This window comes from Lethenteron reissneri, chromosome 58 (assembly GCF_015708825.2).
Source record: "Lethenteron reissneri isolate LAM-NWPU_2019-01 chromosome 58, ASM1570882v1, whole genome shotgun sequence".
Classification (NCBI taxonomy): domain Eukaryota; kingdom Metazoa; phylum Chordata; class Hyperoartia; order Petromyzontiformes; family Petromyzontidae; genus Lethenteron; species Lethenteron reissneri.
The window spans coordinates 8379803-8386709 of NC_083836.1; positions in this window are offsets into that span (position 1 = coordinate 8379803).

Sequence of the window (6907 nt, forward strand, 5' to 3'; positions counted from 1 at the left end):
CTTGGGATTTCCCCGTCCCTGACCACCCCACCCATTCCCCCACCCCCACCTTGCTCTTCCCCACACCACTTCCTTCCCCGATGTATGTACTATGTTGGACTTCGTTCGCACCGTTCGTAGCCAACCGTGCTAATCGGATGTGCGTAGGGTGGACACAAAACTGAACGCTAAAAAGTAGTTCTGAAGAAAATGTTTTCCAATCTAGTTTATTTAAAGTGCACATCTCCCAGTGGCTTCCTAGTATGGAAAGAAGGAGCGTTCCAGACGGCCGCAGAAGCGCATCTGAAAGCGCGCGATGCGGTGACCGCGGCCTTTGTGCGAAGGGCCAGCCAGGAGCCGCCGCTGCTGCTGCTGTGAGGGTGATCGCAGTTCGCGTGATGGTTTATAATCCTTGGCGAGATCAGCGAGACGTGGTGGTTCGCTGGTGGTTGTGTGTAGGGGCCGTCCATAAATGACGTCACGCGATTTTGGACGATTTTTGACCCCCCCCCCCCATCGTCACACGGCGTCACAAAAAGTCAGACCCCCCCCCTCAAAGATGACGTCACAAAGCAATGCCCCCCCCCCCAAAAAAAACATGCTTCAAATCGCTTTAAACTATTGTTATTGTAGTGCGTGTTTAATGTGACGCTGCACTCTGATGTTGTAGGATAAAACATTAAAACGTCTATTTAATTTAGTAGAACGTGTTGTCTATATTCATTTAAAGTTGCGCATTTTGATGTGACGTCGCATTTCTCAAACACCCCCCCCCCCCTTGTCATACATCGTCACAAATATCTGCCCCCCCCCCCCTAGGTAAGTGACGTCATTTACGAACGGCCCTGTAAGCACTCTGTGAGTAACGGGCGCGACCTTATAACGCTGTGTTCGTTCGTCGGGCGGAAGCCAAGGCGTCACATCGAGCACCGTACGGACACTTTGCGATCTTGCGGGTTCCCGTCACGACACGCGCGGCGTGCCTGATAATCTTGAGGTGGTGACGGGAGACGCGCCAGCCGAGGGCGAGACGATTGCACGATACGTGCTCGAGACATCGGCTGTGATAGCGAGTGGGCCCCACGCCCACGTGTCGTCCCTGCCAGGTGCAACACCTGGAACAGTGGCACCTGGGGTGTAACATCTGGCACAGGTGTAACACACCATGTGTCGTCTCTGACCGAATTAAAGGCAAGGGGCCGTCCTATGAAGGACGTCACGCACCTGGGGGGAGGGGGGTCAGACATGATGTGTGACGAGGGGGGAGGGAGGGGTTTGAGAAATGTGACGTCACATCTAAATGCGAAACTTTAAATAAACTTAATTAAATATATTTGTTATAACACTAATTTTGATTAATTTTCATTATTAACTATTTCATTTTATTAATTTACTTTTTTTTTACTATTTTTTCCATGAGAGAGCATTTTCTTCTCCATGGGAGAATGGAGAAGCATACATTTTGTACATTTTTTTATGATTATTATTAAATATTTTGATTCTGATTCTACCAGGGCTTTTTATTCTGTGGAATGAATGTGATTGTTATAATTGTACTCTCCATGTTTCAAGTATTTTTTTATAGTTATATTTAATTTAAATATTTTCTCATTATAAGATGATTTCAATGTACTATTCTGAACATCTGCAGTTTTAGTTAGACGTTGCATATTTTCAAGGGAATTTTATGCAAAATTTCAGCTTTCCAACACCTCCTTTTTAATGTGTTTTTTCCTACAACATCAAAGTGCAGCGCCACATTAAATACGCACTTCAATGACAATAGTTTAAAGCTGATTTGAAGCAAGTTTTATTTTCAAAATGGAAATATGTTTTTTTTTGAGGGGGGGGGGGAGCAGAGCTTTGTTACGTCATATTTGAGAGGGGTCTGACTTTTCGTGACGCCGTGTGACGAGGGGGGTCAAAAATCGGCCAAAATTGTGTGACGTCATTTACGGACGGCCCCCAAACACTGTGAATACTAATAATAAGAACACAGTCCGAGTGAAATAAATATTGCTTCTCACAACGCCGCACGAGAGAGAGGGAAGAAGGAGCAATAACATAAATGAGTGTTGCATTTGACAAGGTTAATTCAATTAAAGATTAAAGGCCGAAGTAATAAATAAAGTTGTTTTTTATCCAACGGTTTTACTTAACTTGACTCCTATGTTGGTCGTGGTCAAATCTTGTAATCAGAATTTCGTCCACTTCCCGTTGTCAAATCAATTCCACATTTTGCACACGTACTCAGATCCGGTGACAATGCATGCCTGTATCAAAATCGGCATCAATTAATAAATTAATTCGCTACTTTAAAGCAATTTGCATTTTGTATGGACGCCTCATTATTTGTATATTTTTGTGTCGGTAAAAAACGCCGCGGTCCCTAAACTGTGGAATCGGCTCGCACAAAACACAGGCGCCGCGTGTCTCAGGCGCCATTGACGAACTTCTCGACCGTCAGTTAAACGGAGTTGTTATTAACACCGTTGTTTTTTACTGGTAGGAACCTCCTGGGGCTGGGTGGGGAGGGGCTGTACACCCCGTGGTGCCCTTATAAAACTCAACTTTTAACCTACTCACGCCGGCTTGTGCCCGCCCTCACAGTCGGGCATATTTGCGGAATACACCACGCCGCCGTTGACCCTGGCCATTGACCGAGCAACCCAACGTTCCTACCAGCTCCCTCCGCAGGAATGTGTTCTGTTGATGTGCGAGTGTTGTCGGTCGGCTCCCCATCGTTGCTGCTGCTGCGGCAGCCGCCCACGCTGTGGGAGACCTCACAGCCGGGCACGGGGGAGGAACCGGGTGGGGGGGGGTGCAAAGTGGGAGGGGGGAAGGGTGGTGGGGGGGGGAACGGTGGTGGGGGGGGGGAGTCGTGCAAAGTGGGGGGGTGGGACAGGGTGGTGGGGGGAGGAGTCGTGCAAAGTGGCGGGGTGGGACAGGGTGGTGGGGGGGGGAGTTGTGCACAGGGGGTGGGACAGGGTGGTGGGGGGGAGTAGTGCAAAGTGGGGGGGGGGGGGGTGGGACAGGGTGGTGGGGGGGGTAGTGCACAGTGGGGGGGGGTGGGACAGGGTGGTGGGGGGGGGAGTAGTGCACAGTGGAGGGGGGGGGGGTGGGACAGGGTGGTGGGGGGGGAGTAGTGCACAGTGGGGGGGGGGGGGTGGGACAGGGTGGTTGGGGGGGGGGAGTTGTGCACAGTGGGGGGGGGGGGTGGGACAGGGTGGTGGGGGGGGGAGTAGTGCACAGTGGGGGGGGTGGGACAGGGTGGTGGGGGGGGGGGAGTTGTGCACAGTGGGGGGGGGGTGGGACAGGGTGGTGGGGGGGGGGGGAGTTGTGCACAGTGGGGGGGGGGGGGGGGGGTGGGACAGGGTGGTGGGGGGGGAGTAGTGCACAGTGGGGGGGGGGTGGGACAGGGTGGTGGGGGGGAGTAGTGCACAGTGGGGGGGGGTGGGACAGGGTGGTGGGGGGTAGTGCAGAGTGGGGGGGGGGGGGTGGGACAGGGTGGTGGGGGGGGAGTAGTGCACAGTGGGGGGGGGGGTGGGACAGGGTGGTGGGGGGGGAGTAGTGCATAGTGGGGGGGGGGGTGGGACAGGGTGGTGGGGGGGGGGTAGTGCACAGTGGGGGGGGGGGGGGTGGGACAGGGTGGTGGGGGGGGAGTAGTGCACAGTGGGGGGGGTGGGACAGGGTAGTGGGGGGGGGGAGTTGTGCACAGTGGGGGGGGGGGGTGGGACAGGGTGGTGAGGGGGGAGTAGTGCACAGTGGGGGGGGGGGGGGTGGGACAGGGTGGTGGGGGGGGTAGTGCACAGTGGGGGGGGGGGTGGGACAGGGTGGTGGGGGGGAGTAGTGCACAGTGGGGGGGGGGTGGGACAGGGTGGTGGGGGGGGGGAGTTGTGCACAGTGGGGGGGGGGGGGGTGGGACAGGGTGGTGGGGGGGGGAGTAGTGCACAGTGGGGGGGGGGTGGGACAGGGTGGTGGGGGGGAGTAGTGCAAAGTGGGGGGGGGGGGTGGGACAGGGTGGTGGGGGGGGAGTAGTGCACAGTGGGGGGGGGGTGGGACAGGGTGGTGGGGGGGGGAGTTGTGCACAGTGGGGGGGGGGGGTGGGACAGGGTGGTGGGGGGGGAGTAGTGCACAGTGGGGGGGGGGGGTGGGACAGGGTGGTGGGGGGGAGTAGTGCAAAGTGGGGGGGGGGGGTGGGACAGGGTGGTGGGGGGGAGTAGTGCAAAGTGGGGGGGGGGGGGTGGGACAGGGTGGTGGGGGGGAGTTGTGCAAAGTTGGGGGGGGTGTGGGGGGCGCACCGCGCGTGCTGCGTGCTCGGGGTAGTGGACAGCACGTTATCGGCCTATTTCGTCCATTGTTATAGTCGACGTTTCGGACAATAGGCCTACTTCATAGACTATCTCTGTGGTTGTTGCTGTATAGCATCTGTCTGCTATGCAGAAGGAGGGCAATTGCCCGAAACGTCGCCGATCATACACGACTACTTTTATCACCTATTACGTTACAATAAAACAGCGGACAGATGCTGGGAAGGAGGGCCAGTGCCTGAAACGTCGAATTTTTTATATTTATTTTAGATTCTCGTTTTGAGCGCTGAGTTCGTGTGTTGAGTTGGTGTTGCTTGAACTCGGTCACCACTGCCAAACGCAGCAGCATCGCAAACAAACACCCTTGTCATTCAATCTGCAGCGGCTTTGCTGTGCGTCTAGGGGTTGTCCCGGCGCACTGTTCGACGTTTCGCTGCCCGCGTGCTGGCAGCTTCTTCGGGAGCTGAACAGACGCAGCGAAATTCACCCAGGCCGCCGCGGGGTTCATAGCGCAGCAATGAACCGCCGCTCCGCTCGTGTCGAATGCCCCTGGCTCTAAAGCTGTCGCATCAAACGCGAAGCCGTTGGGGGCCGTCCATAAATGACGTCACGCGATTTTTGACGATGTTTGACCCCTCCCCCCCCATCGTCACACGGCGTCACAAAAAGTCAGACCCCTTCTCAAATATGACGTCACAAAGCTATGCCCCCCCCCCTCGAAAAATGCTTTAAATCGCTTTAAACAATTGTCATTGTAGTGCGTATTTAATGTGCCGCTGCACTCTGATGTTGTAGGAGAAACATTTATACTGGTAGGAACGAAGTGGACCAGACCACCAATAGATTAATGTGTCCGTCCGTGGGAGGGGTGGTGTTGAGGGTGGTGTTGGAAATGAAAGACTACGAGTCTTTAAATCTCACAGCGTTTCTTGTCAAAACAAACAATTTTAATTAACGTTACACTAGAATACAGTAATTTTTTCTTTAACTCCTCTATACCCGGTCGATATTTCTGTACCGGTACTAAGTATTATTCCTACCAGCCCACCCCGCAGGGTCCTGTTTAAAAAGGCCATTTAATTAAGTAGAACGTGTTGTCTATTTATTTAAAGTTGCGCATTTTGATGTGACGTCACATTTCTTAACCCTCCCCTCGTCACACATCGTCACAAATGTCTGACCCCCCCCCCCTGCCCGAGGTGCGTGACGTCATTTATGGACGGCCCCTTGGCACCACGGAGCTTGAGCCACCAATAGTGAAATCTGTTGTTTTTCTGATTCGTTGGCCTTGAGAATAAATATCTGGGCTAGTCCTGTGACCCACCTGTGACCCACCATGTTATGGACACGCCGTTGCCGATTGGGAATAGTGGTGCACCTAGCCTGGCACATACACTGTGATCACGCGGGTTACCATGCCAAGGAATTGTCGCAACTCTAAAGCACTGTGAGCACTGAAGCTGATACCATTGGCGCAATAGCGACATTCATTTTCTTTGGTAAGTTGCATTTAAACGATTCCCCCTTGCTTACTTACGGATTCGAATTTACGCTGCAACATTTTCACGGTAACGTTTGGCGGCGAGGTGCCATAACCTTGGCTCGCCAGTAGACGGCGGTCCAGCAAGAAATGTGGACTCGCCTTGTTCCGTCCGTATGGGATCGAGTGTTTCCCCCTCGCACGCGTGAGTTCTCTCCGGGTGACCAACCAGCGATTGGTCACGAATGTATCTCGACTAGGGAGCGACATTATCTATAGCGCAGAAACAACTCTACAGCACTTGTCTCTATGCAATGTGCCTGGGCGTGCCATGGTGGAGAGATGTTAACTACCTCGCCTGGTGTGCAGGAGATCGTGGGTTCGATCCCGACCCTGACGCCTGCAGTATATTTGAAGTATGCATGTTCTCTCTCCCCGTGATCGTGTGTGGACCTTACCTGGTAATTTTTTCAAAAGTAGTTTACAGTTCATGAGTCGAATGCAAGTGTCCGATTTGTCAACATTCACGATATGGAATAACGCACGCAGCACACGACAAACATCTGCACATTTATTTGCTAAAAATCATCCAACGTGCATGTCGTGTAGCCCGACTAAAGGACCCTCAGCCGTGTTGACACTCAGCCATCAGTCCCAAAGCTGTAATCAGCCTTCGTGAGCCAGCACAACCCCCAGGAGTAACTTCGGCACAAAGGAGCTGGAAATTAATAATTGGATACAGCACAACAGGTTATTGATAGACAAAGGTTGTCGGTTTTTCCCAATCATGGGTTACTGACAAATATCACAATGCATGCAGCATACAACACATTAGGTAATTAAACTCAGCATTAGCGGCACACACTGCGAAACATAATGTCAACACAGTGATTATAAAGAAATGTATACAGCGGCGTCTTAACCCTATAGACATTGAACGACTATTTACATCAAAGGAATGCGGAGGGAACATCGACTATCATTGTTGGTTGAGGAAATACCGCAGTAAAACATCAAGTGACGTTCTAAGCTGGGTTTAAACAAATGTGGACGAAATGTAAAAACAAAAATACAAACGCCACCCGGCCGAACGTATACAACGCTACCCTCAGAAGGGAGAGCCTACGTAACGTCTAGA